This window comes from Mobula birostris, chromosome 9, assembly GCF_030028105.1.
Source record: "Mobula birostris isolate sMobBir1 chromosome 9, sMobBir1.hap1, whole genome shotgun sequence".
Lineage (NCBI taxonomy): Eukaryota > Metazoa > Chordata > Chondrichthyes > Myliobatiformes > Myliobatidae > Mobula > Mobula birostris.
Window position 1 is genome coordinate 3,882,011 of NC_092378.1, and position 17,475 is coordinate 3,899,485.

A 17,475-nucleotide genomic window follows, 5' to 3' on the forward strand; every position below is an offset into this window, starting at 1 on the left:
GATGGATCAGTGGTGTTTTGGGGTTCATGGGCCATTCAGAAATATGATGATGGAGGGAAGGAGGTTCTTTTTGAATCATTGCCGTTGGTCCTTGGGCTCCTTCCTCCCAATAGATAGGTAGATAGATAGACATACTTTATTGATCCCAAGGGAAATTGGGTTTCGTTACAGCTGTTCCAACGGTGACCCCTGTTTCCATCCAGGGGGTCAGTATGGACATGGTGGAGGATTACAAGTATCTGGGGATACGAATTGACAATAAACTGGACTGGTCTGAGAACACCGAGGCTGTCTACAAGAAGGGTCAGAGCCGTCTCTATTTCCTGAGGAGACTGAGGTCCTTTAACATCTGTCGGACGATGTTGAGGACGTTCTACGAGTCTGTGGTGGCCAGTGCGATCATGTTTGCTGTTCTGTGCTGGGGCAGCAGGCTGAGGGTAGCAGACACCAACAGAATCAACAAACTCATTCGTAAGGCCAGTGATGTTGTGGGGATGGAACTGGACTCTCTGATGGTGGTGGCTGAAAAGAGGATGCTGTCCAAGTTGCATGCCATCTTGGACAATGTCTCCCATCCACTACATAATGTACTGGTTGGGCACAGGATTACATTCAGCCAGAGACTCATTCCACCGAGATGCAACACTGAGCGTCATAGGAAGTCATTCCTGCCTGTGGCCATCAAACTTTACAACTCCTCCCTTGGAGGGTCAGACACCCTGAGCCCATAGGCTGGTCCTGGACTTATTTCATAATTTACATATTACTATTTAACTATTTATGGTTTTATTACTATTTAATTATTTATGGTGCAACCATAACGAAAACCAGTTTCCCCCGGGATCAATAAAGTATGACTATGGCTATGGCTATGACTATGAATAGAGCATAAATATAGCAATACAAAAACCACAAACAATCAAACAACAATATGCTAACTATGCCAGATGGAAATAAGTCCAGGACCAGCCCATTGGCTCAGGGTGTCTGACCCTCCACGGGAGGAGCTGCAAAGTTCGATGGCCACAGGCAGGAACAACCTCCCGCGATGCCCAGTGTTGTATCTCAGTGGAATATGGCTGGAGTCCAACAGCAAAAAGTTCAATATCCGGGCTACAAACATGTTCCTCGATTGTAATATGACCAGGATTGCACCATCCGTTGTTAACCAGAACAGCAAGCCCCCAACTCCTTTACGCTTACCACAATGGTAGTAATGAGAGGAGGGGATGGCCCAGAGGGTGAGGGTTCCTCAGTGATGGGCACCATTTTCTTCAGACACAACCTCTTGAAGATGTTCTCAATGGCAGGTAGGGCTGTGCCCCTGATAATGCTCGCTAAGCCTACAACCTATTGCAGCCTCTTGTGATCCTGTGGATCGGAGCCTCTACACCAGGAGGTGATGCAACAAGTCAGAATGCTCTCCACCATACATCTGTAGAAAATTGCTAGATTCTTTGGTGACATACCAATCGTCAGTCTTCAAAAGAAATATAGCTGCCAACATGCCTTGTTAGACCATTACACCATAAGACATTAGAGTTAGAATCAGGTTTATTATCACCGGGATGTGAAGTGAAATTTGTTAACTTAGAAGCAGCAGTTCAACGCAATACATAATCTAGCAGAGAAAAAAATAAACAAAATAAAAATAATAAATGAACAAGTAAATCAATTATGTATATTGAATAGATTGAAAAACGTGCAAAACCCAAAATACTGTACAGTATATCTTTTAAAAAGTGAGGTAGTGTCCAGAGATTCGATGTTCATTTAGGAATCAGAAGACGGAGGGGAAGAAACTGTTCCTGGAATAGCTGTGTGATTGCCTTCAGGCTTCTGTACCTCCTGGTGGCTGGAGGTCCTTAATAATGGATGCTGCTATTCTGAGACACTGCTCCCTGAAGATGTCCTGAGTGCTTTGTGGGCTAGTACCACAGATGGAGCTGACTAGATTTACAACCCTCTGCAGCTTCTTTCGGTCCTGTGCAGTAGCCCCTCCATACCAGACAGTGATGCAGCCTGTCAGAATGCTCTCCACGGTACAACTATAGAAATTTTTGAGTATATTTGTTGACATGCCAAATCTCTTCAAACTCCAAATAAAGTATAGCCACTGTCTTGCCTTCTTTAGAACTACATCGATATGTTGGGACCAGGTTAGATCCTCAGAGATCTTGACTCCCAGGAACTTGAAGCTGCTCACTGTCTCCTCCCTCCCAAAATTAGGCCATTTGACCCATTGAATTTGCAGCACCATTCCATCATGACTGATTTATTTTCCCTCTCAACCCCATTCTCCTGCCTCCTCCCTGTGACCTTTGACACCCTGACTAATCAAGACCTATCAACCTCTACTTTAAATATACCCACTGACTTGGCCTCCACGGCCATCTGTGGCAATGAATTCTACAGATTCACTACCCTCTGGCTAAAGAAATTCCTACTCATTTATGTTCTAAATCTACTTCCCACTGTTCTAAGGCTGTGCCCTCTCCAATGCCAACGCATCTTTTCTTGAAGGGCCCAAAAATGCTCACAATTGACCAATTCCTTATAAAGCCTCAGCATTACATCCTTGCTCTTGTATTCTAGTCTTTTCAAATTGAATGCTAACATAGAACATAGAAATCTACGGTGCATTACAGGCCCTTCGGCCCACAATGTTGTGCCGACCATGTAACCTACTCTAGAAACTGCCTAGAATTTCCCTAGTGCACGGCCCTCTTTTTTACCCACCACTCTCTGTATGAAAAACCCATCCCTGACATCCCCCCTGGCACCCACTTCCAAGCAGCTCAAAACTATGCCCCCCCCCCACGTCAGCCGCCCCAGCCCTGGGAAAAAGCCCCCCACACACACTGCATTTTCCTTCCTTACTACCAACTCAACCTGCAAGTTAACTTTCGCGAAATCTTGCATGAGGACTGCCAAATCCCTTTGCACCTCTGATTGTTGAATTTTCTACCCATTTAGAGAATAGTCTACGCTTTAATTCCTCCTACCAAAGTGCATGATGATACACTGCCCGATGTACAGTCCATCTGGGGAAATGATGTTGGTGCTGGATTCCAAGAGGGTGAATTTTTAGAGTGCCTACAAGATACTTTATACTTTATTGTCACTAAACAACAATTGATACTAGAACTTACAATCATCACAGCGATATTTGATTCTGCACTTCCTGCTCCCTGGATTACAAATCAATAGTAAATATTAAAAATTTAAATTATAAATCATAAATAGAACATAGAAAAATGAGAAGTAAGGTAGTGCAAAAAAAACGAGAGGCAAGTCCGGATATTTGGAGGGTACGGCCTAGATCTGGGTCAGGATCCATTCAGCAGTCTTATCACAGCTGGAAAGAAGCTGTTCCCAGATCTGGCCGTACGAGTCTTCAAGCTCCTGAATCTTCTCCCGGAGGGAAGCAGGACGAGAAGTGTGTTGGCTGGGTGGGTTGTGTCCTTGATTATCCTGGCAGCACTGCTCCGACAACGTGCGGTGTAAAGTGAGTCCACGGACGGAAGATTGGTTTGTGTGATGTGCTGCACCGTGTTCACGATCTTCTGCAGCTTCTTCTGGTCTTGGACAGGACAACTTCCATACAAGGTTGTGCATTTTAGAGCAGTTTGTGGTTGAGCCCATTATGAGATCAGTTATTCTGGATTGGGTGTTGTGCAATGAACTGGAATTGATCAGATCTTAAGGTAAAAGAACCCTTAGAGGTAAGTGATCATAAAATGATTGAATTCACCCTGAAATTTTAGGAGAAGCTAAAGTCAGATGTATCAGTATTACAATGGAGTAAAGGGAATAACAGAGGCATGGGAGAGGAGTTGGCCAGAATTGATTGGAAAAGGACACTGGCAGGGATGACAGCAGAGCAGCAATGGCTGGAATTTCTGGAAACAATTGAGAAGAACATAGAACATAGAAATCTATAGCATATTACAGGCTCTTTGGGCCACAGTGTTGTGCAGACCATGTAACCTACTCTAGAGACTGCCTAGAATTTTCCTAGCACATAGCCCTCTATTTTTCCAGCTCTATGTACCTATCTAAGAGTCTCTTAAAAGACCCTACTGTATCTGCTTCCGCCGGCAGTGCATTCCACACACCCACCACTCTCTGTGAAAAACTTACCCCTGACATCCCCTCGGTACCTGTTTCTAAGCACCTTAAAACTATGCCCCCTTGTGTTAGCCATTTCAGACCTGGGAAAAAGCCTCTGACTATCTACACGATCAATGCCTCTCATCATCTTATACACTTCTATCAGGTCACCTCTCATCCTTTGTTGCTCCAAGGAGAAAAGGCCAAGTACACTCAACCTATTCTCATAAGGTGCACCCTCTAATCCAGGCAACATCCTTGTAAATCTCCTCTGCACTCTCTCTATAGTATCCACATCCTTTCTGTAACAAGATAACCAAAACTGAACATAGTACTCCAGGTGGGGTCTGACCAAGGGCTTATGTAGCTGTAACATTACCTCACGGCTCTTGAACTCAATCCACGGTTGATGAATGCCAACACACCATACGCCTTCTTAACACTGTCAACCTACGCAGAAGCTTTGATTGTCCTATTGACATGGACCCCAAGATATTCTTAGATCTTCCACACTCCACTCAGAAGTCCCGGGAAAAATACATCCCAAAGAGGAATAAGTATTCTAAAGGCAAAATGACATAACTATGGCTAACAAGAGAAGTCAAAGCCATCATAAAAGCCAAAGAGACGGCATATAATAGAGTCAATATTATTGGGAAGTTAGAGGGTTGGGAAGCTTTTAAAAACCATCAGAAGGTAATTAAGAAAGTCATTAAGAAGGTAAAGATGGAATATGAAAGTAAGCTAGCCAGTAATATTAAAGAGGATACTAAAAGTTTCTTCAGATACATACAGTATAAAAGAGAGGTGAATGTGGATATTGGACCACTAGAAACGATGCTGGAGAGGTAATAATGGGGCTTAAGGAAGTAGTAGATGAACTTTGCATCAGTCTTCACTGTGGAAGACATTAACTGTATGGTGGAAGTTCCAGGTGTCAGGGGTCATGAAGTGTGTGAAATTACCCTTTCTAGACTGAAGGTTCTTTGGAAACTGAGAGGTCTGAAGGAACATATGTCATCTGGACCTGATGGTGTACACCCCAGAGTTCTGAACGAGGTGGCTAAAGAGATTGTGGAGGCATTAGTAATGATCTTTCAAAAATTACTAGATTCAGGAATGGTTTTGGAAGACTGGAAAATGGCAAATATCACTCCACCCTTCAAGAAAGGAGAAAGGCAGAAGAAAGGAAACTATAGGCCCTTTAGTCTGATCTCAGACTAAGATGTTGGAGTTGATTATTAAGGATGAAGTCTTAGGATACTTGGAGGCACATGATAAAATAGGCTGTAGTCAGCATGGTTTCCTCAAGGGAAAATCGTGCCTGACAAACCTGTTGGAATGCTTCGAAGAAATAACAAACAGGATAGACAAAGAGAATCAATTGATGTTGCATACTTGGATTTTCAGAAGGCCTTTGACAAGATACCACACATGAGGCAAGTAACACAAGTTACGAACCCGTGGTATTATAGAAAAGATGTTAGCACGGATAAAGCAGTGGGAAACAAAGGCAGGAAGCAAAGAGTTGGGAAAAAGGGAGCCTTTTCTGGTTGGCTGCTGGCAGCTAATGGTGTTCCAGAAGGGTCTGTGTTGGGACAGATTCTTTTTATGTTATATGTCAATAATCTGGAGATGTAATTGATAGCTTTGTTGCAATTTTGCAGATGATATGAAGATAGGTAGAGGGGCAGGTAGTTTTGAGGAAGTGGAAAGGCTCCAGAAGGACCTAGAGTAAGAGAATGGTGAAAGAAATGGCAGATGGAATACAGTGTCAGGAAGTGTATGGTCATGCACTTTGGTAGAAGAAATGCAAATGTAGACTATTTTCAAAATGGAGAGAAAATATTAAAAAACTGAAGTGCAAAGGGACTTTGTGCAGGATTCCCTAAAGGATAATTTGCAGGTTGAGTCTGTGGTGAGGAAGGCAAATGTGATGTTAGATTTCATTTCAAGAGGACTAGAATATAAAAGCAAGGATGTAATGTTGAGACTTTATAAAGCACTGGTAAGGCCTCACGGAGTATTGTGAGCAGTTTTGGTCTCCTTATCTTGGAAAGGATATACTGAAACTAGAGAGTGTTCAAACGAGGTTTACTAAAATGATTCCAAGATTAAATGGATTCTCATAAGAAGAGTGCTTGATGGGTCTGGGCCTGTATTCACTAGAATTCAGAAGAATGAAGGGTGACCTAATTGAAACCTATCAAATGTTGAAAGGCCTTGATAGAGTAGATGTGTCCTATGGGGAGAGTGTCTAACACCAGAGAATACAACCTCAGAATAGAAGCTGTCCTTTTAGAATGGAGATGAGGAATTTCTTTAGGTAGAGAGTGGCAAATCTGTCGAGTTCTTTGCCACAGCCAGCAGTGGATGCCACGTCTTTATATATATTTAAGGCAGAAGTTCATAGATTCTTGATCGATCAGGACATGAAGGGATACAGGGAGAAGGCTAGAGATTGGGGCTGAGAGTAAAATTGGATCAGCCATGATGAAATGTGGAGCAGATTCAATGGGCCAACTGACCTAATTCTGCCCCTATATTTCATGGTCTTTATTTAGAACATAGAACGATACAGCTCAGGAACAGGCCCTTGAACTCACAATGTTGTGCTTAACCAAATAAATTAGTAATCCAATGGCCAACTAAACTAATCTCTTCTGCCTACACAATGTTCATAGCCTTCCATTTCCCTCATATTCATGTATTCTTGTCTCTTAAAAGTACCTGCTACTACCTAGACACCCACCAATCTCCCTCAGCTCACAGCTCCTTTGAAATTACCCCCTTTCATCTTAAATACATGGTATTAGACATTTTGACCCTGGGAAAAGGATACTGCTTGTCTACTCTATGTATGCTTATCATAATCTTATAAATTTCTGTCAGGTATCTCTTCAGCCCCTGCCGCTCCAGAGAAAACAACCTAAGTTTGTCCAACCTTTTGTTTCTGCTGTATGTGATTATTTCTGCTGTGTTTTGCACCTTGGCACCAGAGGAACAATGTGTCATTTAGTAGTGTAAACACGTATGGTTGAATGACAATAAACTTGAAGTTGAATTTAAATGAACAGATTTTTTTCCTATGGCATTGGTATCTAGGCTTGTTTTAATGTACTTATATTCTTGTGTTGTGCACTGTTTGACAACTCAAAATTGAACTGAGGAGATTTGATACGTCACCAAAGACTCTGGCAAATTTCTACAAGTGTACTGCAGAGAGCATACTGACTGGTAGCATCATCACCTGCTATGGAACCTCCAATACACAGGATCAGACAAAGCTGCAGAAGGATTTAAACTTAGCTGGCTCCATCATGGGCACTAGCCTCCCACCAATGAGGACATCTTCAAAAGGCGATGCTTCAACAAAGCGACATCCATCATAAAGGATCCTCACTCTCTGGGACATGCCCTCTTCTCATTGCGGAAGAGAATCAGGAGCCTGAAGACAAACACACAATGTTTTAGAAACAGCTTCTTAACCTCTGACATCAGATTTCTGAGCTGTCCATGAATCAATGAATACCCCACCGTTTCGCTCTCTTTTTTTGTGGTGGGGTGGAGATACGTCTCTACCAAAAGAGGTGTAAGACGTGCCTTCTCTCCGTTAGCCTGTAGGTCAGCCTTGGGCAAGGTGTAGCATCTGCTTAGCCCCCTGATCAGGATCACAGGAAACCATGGGAGCAGGTGGTGGATGGCCCTATGGGCAGCTGGTGTATATCACAAGTCCTGGTTATGTGACCACTGACCCCAAGCAGACAACCTCTGAAGACTATTGATAATGGCTTGGGTTCACCCATCTTGTAAAGACACTGCCCAGAGGAAGGTAATGGCAAACCACTTCTGTAGAAAAATTTGCCAAGAAGAATCATTCATCACATCATCATCCTTGAGGCCTGATATCCTCATTCCGTCAGAAACCTCGAAGCAGGTGATCAAGAGGTGTGACTCGTGGACCAGTGCTGCTGGGACACAAGCCAGGTCAAGCCTGATCAACCCTGGCCGGGTCACCTGGGTGAGAGTGTCTGATGTTGAAAGACACAAAACACCCGGTAAGCCCAGGTTACATCACTAATGATGCATCCCGGTGCACCCAGGGGTGTATCTCAGCATCATGGTCATGGAAAGAGGAAACAATAAGAACACTAGCATGAAAGACATCTTCCCCACAGGCAATGATCCCTCGCAGATTAAAAACAGATGGAAAATCATGATCACCTATGTCATATGACATGGCACATGATGATGATTTGTACTTAACTGTAACATTTCTTTCTGTAACCTATAGTAAATCTTTTGATATATTGCACTATACACAAAACAAGAAATTTCACTATGTATGTCAATGATAAGCCTGATTCTGATCAAGGATAATGTTTTCTAAAGCAACATATTTCTGTAACAAGTGGATCTAGGGCCTCTGACATTAGGGGATTTACTTACTGAAATAATTGCATTTATGTTCCTGGGGAAGAAGAAAAGTACTCCTTTAATAAAAAATAACTTCCCTAGCAGAGAGTTACTTGTACATTTATTTTCCCCTTTTCAGCTGCAGCAAAAAAGATTTGGTAAAAAGATTGAGTTCAGTTTTTATTAGCTCAATCGACAGTTAAGTAGGTCACAAACCTGAATCTTTCCCTCATGGACTTGCCAGTCTGACCTCGGTCTTCACTCCGAAATCCATCTTTGCCTCGTCAAGACCCAATCATCTTCATCAATCAGCTGGATATATTGAAAGGCGGTGACCAGGTAAACAAATACATTGCACAGGTGACGCATTGCAGTTGGACAATTGTACAGTGGTAGCATAATGATCAGTCAGTATCTATGGGGAGAAATAAACAGTCAACGTTTCCAGCTGAGACCCTTCACCAGGACTGCCTCGGCCCAAAATGTTGACTATTTATTCCCGTCCATAGATGCTGCCTGGCCTGCTGTGTTTCTCCAGTGTTTTGTGTGAGTTATTCTGGATTTTCAGCATCTACAGAATCTCGGTTTGAAACATCAACTATCTATTCATTTCCATAGGTGCTGCCTGACTTGCTGAGTTCCTCCAGCATTTTGTGTGTTTATAAAGTAGTTGGTACTATTGTAAATGTAGGGAGCGAGCAGGAGTGGAAAGATCTAGGCCGCCAGAGAAAGATAAATTGGTATTAAAAAAGTGAAGATTTTGGATTTTATTATTAACTAGTAAATTGGTTTATTATTGTCACATTAACCAAGATACAGTGAAAAACCTGTCTTACATACTGTCCATACAGATCAGATCATTACACAGTGTATTGAGTAGAACAAGGTAAAACAGTAACAGAAACAGCGAGATTCTGCAGATGCTGGACATCTAGAGTAACACACAGAAAATGATGGAGGAACTCAACAGGTCGGGCAGCGTCTCTGGAAGGGAATAAACATAATAAATAACAACGCAATGCAGAAGGAAGTGTTATAGCTACTGAGAAAGTATAGTGCAAGTAGGCAATAAGGAGCAAAGTCATAACGAGGTAGATTGTGAGGTCAAGAGTTCATTTTATCATACTAACAGTCTTATAACAATGGGATAGAAGCTGTCCTGGAGCTTGGTATACATGCTCTCAGGTTTTGTATCTTTTGCCTGTTGGGAGAGGGGAGAAGAGAGAATGTTCAGGGTGGGTGGGGTCTTTAATTGTGCTGGCTGCATTATGGAGGTAGTGGAGGAATGGAAGCCATCCTTGAACCTGGTGGTATGTATTTTGGGGGCTTTTGTATCTTCTTTCCAATGGGAGAGGGAAGAAGAGAGAATCTCTGGTAGGTAAGGACTTTGATCATGTTGGCTGCTGTATCATGTAATTAAATACAACGGGCATTGACAAGTGGTATTGATGTTAATGTCCGTCTCACTATGGGATTGGGATAAAAATTAAACTTTATTTCCTTAAGCAACACACATCAAAGTTGCTGGTGAACGCAGCAGGCCAGGCAGCATCTCTAGGAAGAGGTACAGTCGACGTTTCAGGCTGAGACCCTTCATCAGGACTAACTGAAGAAGGAGCTAGTAAGAGATTAGTACAAGAGATTGTAATAAATCTCATAATAAATCTCAGAGTCATATATGGTGACATATACAGTATGTACTTAAATTTACTTTGAAGTGTGAAATCTGCTGTCCCTTTCTGCTCTGACCATTATATCTACTGTTACCCTTAGAAGGATGTAGCCTCTCTGGTTCAAGAGGCATTAGATTGTGGACAATAAACAGTGGCCATATCAGATGCTCATATCCCATGAGAATCAAGATCTAGTGGCAATGAATAGGGGTAGTGACTTACCTAATTTATTGGACTGTTAAGTAGTCTAATAATAATCAGATAGAAGTTGTCCATGTGGTAAGTGCTTCAGGCTTTTGTATCTTCTGCCTGTTGGGAGGGGAGAGAAGAAGGAAAGAATTAGAGCAATAGAGCATCACACCAGTCAGACAGGTCTTCATTGAACATCCTTTACAACAAGTATATCCTTATTTGGGTAAGGAAACTCAAATAAGAACCTATGTACAACATAGAACATAGAATGTTACAGTAGGGTATATGCCCTTTTGCCCATGATGTTGTGTCAACCTTTTAACCTTCTCTTAAGATCAATCTCATCCTTTCCTCCTACAGAGCCCTCCATTTTTTTTACATTCCAGTGCCCAGCTTCTTCTTCTTGGCCTTTAGCTCCCAGTGGAGCATAGACCATCGATGACCTCCTGTCTCAATTGTCAAAGTGGATGGACTGGTTGGAGTTCATCAATGTTTCTGTAATCCACTGCATCCACTGTACAGGGGATTGGCCTGTACAGCTTCACCGGAGCTCTGTTGGCCATCCTTACCCATTTCCACCTCTCACATAGGGTTGGACCTTGAGAGCCATATCTCTTAAACATCCCATCCCTTGCAACGTGATCCATGCATCCACCACTCTATGTAAAAAATCCTACCTCTGACCTCTTCCCCCCACCAATACTTTCCTCTCATCACCTTAGTATTATGCTGGATATATTTGCAAATCAGTTGTAGGCCTCAGCTAGCGTTTGCACGAGATTTTGGACATGTGCCTTTGAAAGGATATCAAGACAATAGGAGGTGGGATTGGGAAGCTTACTTGCAATGGACTCAATAATGAGGGGAGGGAGAGTGGAAAAGTGAGGGATTTTTCTCATTAGCACTGAGGAGGAAGTTTAATTTAAGTTCAATAAGAGCAATTTACAAACACATCGTGTTTCCATGGGTAACTGTGAAGGGAAATCTTTCCAAAAGCTCAAGTGTAAATAACCAGCAGATACAGAATGACAAAAGAATTGGAAGGAAGGTGAGGAGAAGAGTTTTGAGGCAACACATTGTTGTGATCTGAGCACAAAAGATTCTGCAAATGCAGGAAATCCAGTGCAACATACACAAAATACTGGAGGAACTCAACAGGTCAGGCAGCATCTAAGGAATGGGATAAACAGTTGACATTTCACAGGCAGTGACCCTTCATCAGGACACTCTTGGCCCGAAACAGAGTTGAACCCAGGACCACAGTTCGAACCCAGAAGCTGTTCCTGAATTATTGAGTGTGTGTTTCAGGCTCTTGTACCTCCTCCCCGATGGTAGCAATGAGAACAAGGCATGACTTGGGTGATGGGGGTCCTTAATGATAGATGCTGGCGTTTTGAGGCATTGCTTCTTGAAGATGTCCTGGATACTGGGAGCCTAGTGCCCACGATGGAGATGATTGAATTTACAACTTTCTGCAGCTTTTTCTGATCCTGTGCAGAGCCGCCTCCCAATACCGGACAGTGATGCAGCCAGTCAGAATGCTTTCCACAGCACATCTGTAGAGATTTGCAAGCGTCTTTGGTGACATACCAAGTCTCCTCAAACTCCTAATGAAATATAGCCACTGCCGTGCCATCCTTGTTATTACTTTGATATGTTGAGCCCGTGAGGACTGGTGTCTATTCCCCTGTCTTACCCTTTCTGAAGTCCACAATCAATTCTTTGGTCTTACTGACACTGAGTGCAACACCACTCAACCAGCTGATCTATGTCACTCCTGTATTACCTCTTGTCACTTTCTCAAATTCTGCCAACAATTGTTATGTCATCTGCAAACTTATGGATGGCATTTGAGTTGTGCCTACCCGCACAGTCATGGATGTAGACAGAGTAGATCAGCGGGCTAAGCACCACATCCCCGAGATGAGCCAGTGTTGATTATCAGCGAGGTGGAAATGTTATTTGTTATGTTTATGTGAAATGTGTACAATAATTACTAACATAACAATAAATAGCAGTGATTGGTTTATCGAATGGAGATTAACTAAATGTGGAATACAAAACTGCCGGTATCTAATTTATTGAAATATAGAGCCTTACAGCACAGTACATGCCATCTGGCCCACAGTGCTGTGCTGACCTTTTAACCTACTCCAAGCTCAATCTGACCACTCCATCCCATTTAAATTGTGAATTTTTTTTGTTATAAACACCATAAGTGAATCTTCCAATGGGTGATATGTTTGTCTTCACTGGAACTATTGTGGTGAGGTAGGACGAGTCTGGAACCGTCGCGGAGTAGGGGGTGGAGACTCGAATGGTCACAGAGTGGTAGGAGGAGTCTGGAACAGTCGTGGAGTGGTAGGAAGAGCCTGAAACAGTCGTGGTGAGGTAGAACGAGTCTGGAACGGTTGTGGTGTGGTAGGAGGAACCTGGAATGGTTGTACTGTGGTAGGAATCTGGAACAGTCGCAGTGTTGTAGTTGGAGTCTGGAGCAGTACCAGTATGGTAGGAGGAGTCTAGAACGGTAGCAGAGTGGTAGGAGGAGTCTGGAACGGTCGCGGAGTGGTGGGGGAGTCTGGAATGGTCGCGGAGTGGTAGGAGGAGTCTGGAACGGTCGTGGAGTGGTAGGAGGAGTTTGGAACGGTCGCGGAGTGGTGGGGGAGTCTGGAATGGTCGCGGAGTGGTAGGTGGAGTCTGGAATGGTCGCGGAGTGGTAGGAGGAGTTTGGAACGGTCGCGGAGTGGTGGGGGAGTCTGGAACGGTCGCGGAGTGGTAGGTGGAGTCTGGAACGGTCACTGTGGTAGGAGGAGTCTGGAACAGTCGCAGAGTGGTGGGGGAGTCTGGAACGGCCGCGGAGTGGTAGGTGGAGTCTGGAACGGTCATTGTGGTAGGAGGAGTCTGGAACGGTCGCAGAGTGGTGGGGGAGTCTGGAACGGCCGCGGAGTGGTAGGTGGAGTCTGGAACGGTCATTGTGGTAGGAGGAGTCTGGAACGGTCGCAGAGTGGTGGGGGAGTCTGGAACGGTCGCGGAGTGGTAGGTGGAGTCTGGAACGGTCATTGTGGTAGGAGGAGTCTGGAACAGTCGCAGAGTGGTGGGGGAGTCTGGAACGGCCGCGGAGTGGTAGGTGGAGTCTGGAACGGTCATTGTGGTAGGAGGAGTCTGGAACAGTCGCAGAGTGGTAGGAGGAGTCTGGAACGGTCGCGGAGTGGTGGGGGAGTCTGGAATGGTCGCGGAGTGGTAGGAGGAGTCTGGAACGGTCGTGGAGTGGTAGGAGGAGTTTGGAACGGTCGCGGAGTGGTGGGGGAGTCTGGAATGGTCGCGGAGTGGTAGGAGGAGTCTGGAACGGTCGTGGAGTGGTAGGAGGAGTTTGGAACGGTCGCGGAGTGGTGGGGGAGTCTGGAATGGTCGCGGAGTGGTAGGTGGAGTCTGGAATGGTCGCGGAGTGGTAGGAGGAGTTTGGAACGGTCGCGGAGTGGTGGGGGAGTCTGGAACGGTCGCGGAGTGGTAGGTGGAGTCTGGAACGGTCACTGTGGTAGGAGGAGTCTGGAACAGTCGCAGAGTGGTGGGGGAGTCTGGAACGGCCGCGGAGTGGTAGGTGGAGTCTGGAACGGTCATTGTGGTAGGAGGAGTCTGGAACGGTCGCAGAGTGGTGGGGGAGTCTGGAACGGCCGCGGAGTGGTAGGTGGAGTCTGGAACGGTCATTGTGGTAGGAGGAGTCTGGAACGGTCGCAGAGTGGTGGGGGAGTCTGGAACGGTCGCGGAGTGGTAGGTGGAGTCTGGAACGGTCATTGTGGTAGGAGGAGTCTGGAACGGTCGCAGAGTGGTGGGGGAGTCTGGAACGGCCGCGGAGTGGTAGGTGGAGTCTGGAACGGTCATTGTGGTAGGAGGAGTCTGGAACGGTCGCAGAGTGGTGGGGGAGTCTGGAACGGCCGCGGAGTGGTAGGTGGAGTCTGGAACGGTCATTGTGGTAGGAGGAGTCTGGAACGGTCGCAGAGTGGTGGGGGAGTCTGGAACGGCCGCGGAGTGGTAGGTGGAGTCTGGAACGGTCATTGTGGTAGGAGGAGTCTGGAACGGTCGCAGAGTGGTGGGGGAGTCTGGAAGGGTCGCGGAGTGGTAGGTGGAGTCTGGAACGGTCATTGTGGTAGGAGGAGTCTGGAACGGTCGCAGAGTGGTGGGGGAGTCTGGAATGGTCGCGGAGTGGTAGGTGGAGTCTGGAACGGTCATTGTGGTAGGAGGAGTCTGGAACGGTCGCAGAGTGGTGGGGGAGTCTGGAATGGTCGCGGAGTGGTAGGTGGAGTCTGGAACGGTCATTGTGGTAGGAGGAGTCTGGAACAGTCGCAGAGTGGTGGGGGAGTCTGGAATGGTCGCGGAGTGGTAGGAGGAGTCTGGAACGGTCGCAGAGTGGTGGGGGAGTCTGGAATAGTCGCGGAGTGGTGGGGGAGTCTGGAATGGTCGCGGAGTGGTGGGGGAGTCTGGAATGGTCGCGGAGTGATGGAGGAGTCTGGAACGGTCGCGGAGTGGTAGGAGGAGTTTGGAACGGTCGCGGAGTGGTGGGGGAGTCTGGAACGGTCGCGGAGTGGTAGGAGGAGTTTGGAACGGTCGCGGAGTGGTAGGAGGAGTTTGGAACGGTCGCGGAGTGGTGGGGGAGTCTGGAACGGTCGCGGAGTGGTAGGTGGAGTCTGGAACGGTCATTGTGGTAGGAGGAGTCTGGAACGGTCGCAGAGTGGTGGGGGAGTCTGGAATGGTCGCGGAGTGGTAGGAGGAGTCTGGAATGGTCGCGGAGTGGTGGGGGAGTCTGGAACGGTCGCGGAGTGGTGGGGGAGTCTGGAACGGTCGCGGAGTGGTGGGGGAGTCTGGAACGGTCGCGGAGTGGTAGGAGGAGTTTGGAACGGTCGCGGAGTCGTGGGGGAGTCTGGAACGGTCGCGGAGTGGTGGGAGGGATGTGTTTTTTTTTTGGATATGTCTAGTAATCCATGCATTTGTTGATCATTCCTAATTGTTCCTCAGCTACAGAGACCATTTCATATGGACCAGACTGGGTAAAGAGCACAGATTTTATTCTCTAAAAAACACCATTGAAATACAAAATCATAGATTAATACAGGAGAGAAACAGGCCCAATCCACACTGGTCCTCATTGCCCACGTTCGGCCCATTTCTCTCCAAACTGTTCTTGCCCATGCACCTGTCCAAATGCCTCTTAGATGTTACAATTGTACCTGCCTCCACCACCTCTGGCATCTCATTGCAGGCACTGACATGATAGGTGTTCAAAATAAGAAGCATAGATCAAGTAAACAACCAGAGACTTCTTCCCAGGAGAGAAATAGCTAATATGAGGGGGCATAATTTTAAGGAGATTGGAGGAAAGTATAAGGGAGATGTCAGATGTAGTTTTTATTTTTACACAGAGAGATGCTTGGGATGCCCTGCTGGCAGTGGGGGTAGAGGCAGATACATTAGGGACATTTAAGAAACTCTTAGATAGGAATATGAATGACGGAAAAATGGAGGGCTGTATAGGAAGGACGAGTTAAACTGATCTTGAAGTAGGTTGAAAGGTTAGCGGAGCATTGTGGGCTGAAGGGCCTGTACTGTGTTGTATTGTTTGTGCACTCACCCCACTGTAGTGAAGATGTTACGTCTCTGGTCTCTTGTATCTGTACCATCCAGTTTTGGAATCCCCAGTTACATGGGCCGTTTGTGATAAATCACTTGAAGTTAATTCCCTGTGATGGGATTTGAACTCAAGTCTGACAGTCAGTTGTCCAGACCGCTGCTGCCCTGTCTTCTCATTCCGCACATGGGTGCAGGCGTGGCAGTGTATGGGGAGAGGCACCCAGGCAGTGTGCACCATTTAATGAAGGAGAGTGAGAGGACAGGAGGAATGAACAGAGATTGCATGTGAGTGCCACACAAAGGATTGGAAGTGGAATTGCTTTATTATTTTGTGTGGGATAAGGTCCTACTGGTCCATGCTGATCGCTATTCCCATCAAAGCCATTTGATCATTCACCTGCATTTGACCTATACCCCTCGAAACCTTTCCTATCCATGTGCCTTTTAAAGAATTTCAGGATGTATATTGTATACGTTTCTCTAATATTAAATGGAACTATTGAACCACTAGTCACGTATCTGACTGACAGAAACTGCTCTGTGGTGGACAGGAAGGCTCTAAGATGGGTAGTCTAAACTGCCTGACGCATCTCTGGCAGTACCCTTCCTGCCATCAAGGACATATACTTATATACAGAAAGGTGCCAGAAAAGGGCTAGTAACATCATGATGGATCCCACCCACCCTGCTCATGGACTGTTTGTCCCACTCCCATCAGGGTAGAGACTGCATAGCATCCACACTAGAACCACCAGACTCAAAAAAACAGTTACTGTCCCCAAGCAGTAAGGTTGATCAACACCTCTACCCACTGAACCATCCCTCCACACGCCCACCCACTGCTTTATCATCTCCTGTCAGAGTCACCTTGTCAACAAACACTCCTGTGCTAGCATCACCTTATAGACATACAATCAGCCTTTGTTTATAAGCTATGTTATGTATTTATATTTATTGTGTTTTTTAAAATTATTATTACGTTCTTTATCTTATTGTGTTTTATTTTGTGCTGCATCGGATCCGGAGTAATAATTGTTTTGTTCTCCTGTAAAGAAAATGACACTGGAAATGTGTACTGGAAATGACGTACTGGAAATGAACCTTGAATCTTGACTCAGCTACTTCCTTGGCCAGCTCATTCCATGTACTCACCACCCTCTATGTGAAAAAGTTGCCCCTCAGTTTCCTATTAAATCTCTCACAACACGCTGGAGGAACTCAGCAGGTCGGGCAGCATCCACGGAAAAGAGTGTTGCTTTGACCCCAGCATCTGCAGGTTATTTTGTGTTATTAAATCTCTCTCCTCTCACTTTAAAACTACACATTCTAGTTCTTGATTTCACAACTTTGGGAAAAAGAATGTGTACATTCACTCAAACTAAGCCCCTCAAGATCATACCTCATATCCCAACAACATCCTCATAAAGATGTAATACGTAAGGCATTGGTCAGACCACTT

At 45.5% G+C, this 17,475-nt stretch overlaps 1 protein-coding gene across 1 annotated transcript in view; it reads left to right on the forward strand.

Moving 5' to 3' along the window:
* Nucleotides 1–8,731: 8,731 nt before the first annotated feature.
* Nucleotides 8,732–17,475, forward strand: part of LOC140203302 (transcription factor Spi-C-like) — a 118,221-nt gene continuing 109,477 nt past the window's right edge. Inside the window, exon 1 of the mRNA XM_072269315.1 lies at nt 8,732–8,868. The gene's annotated coding sequence lies outside the window, so the exon portion shown is untranslated. The remainder of the gene's footprint in view (nt 8,869–17,475) is intronic.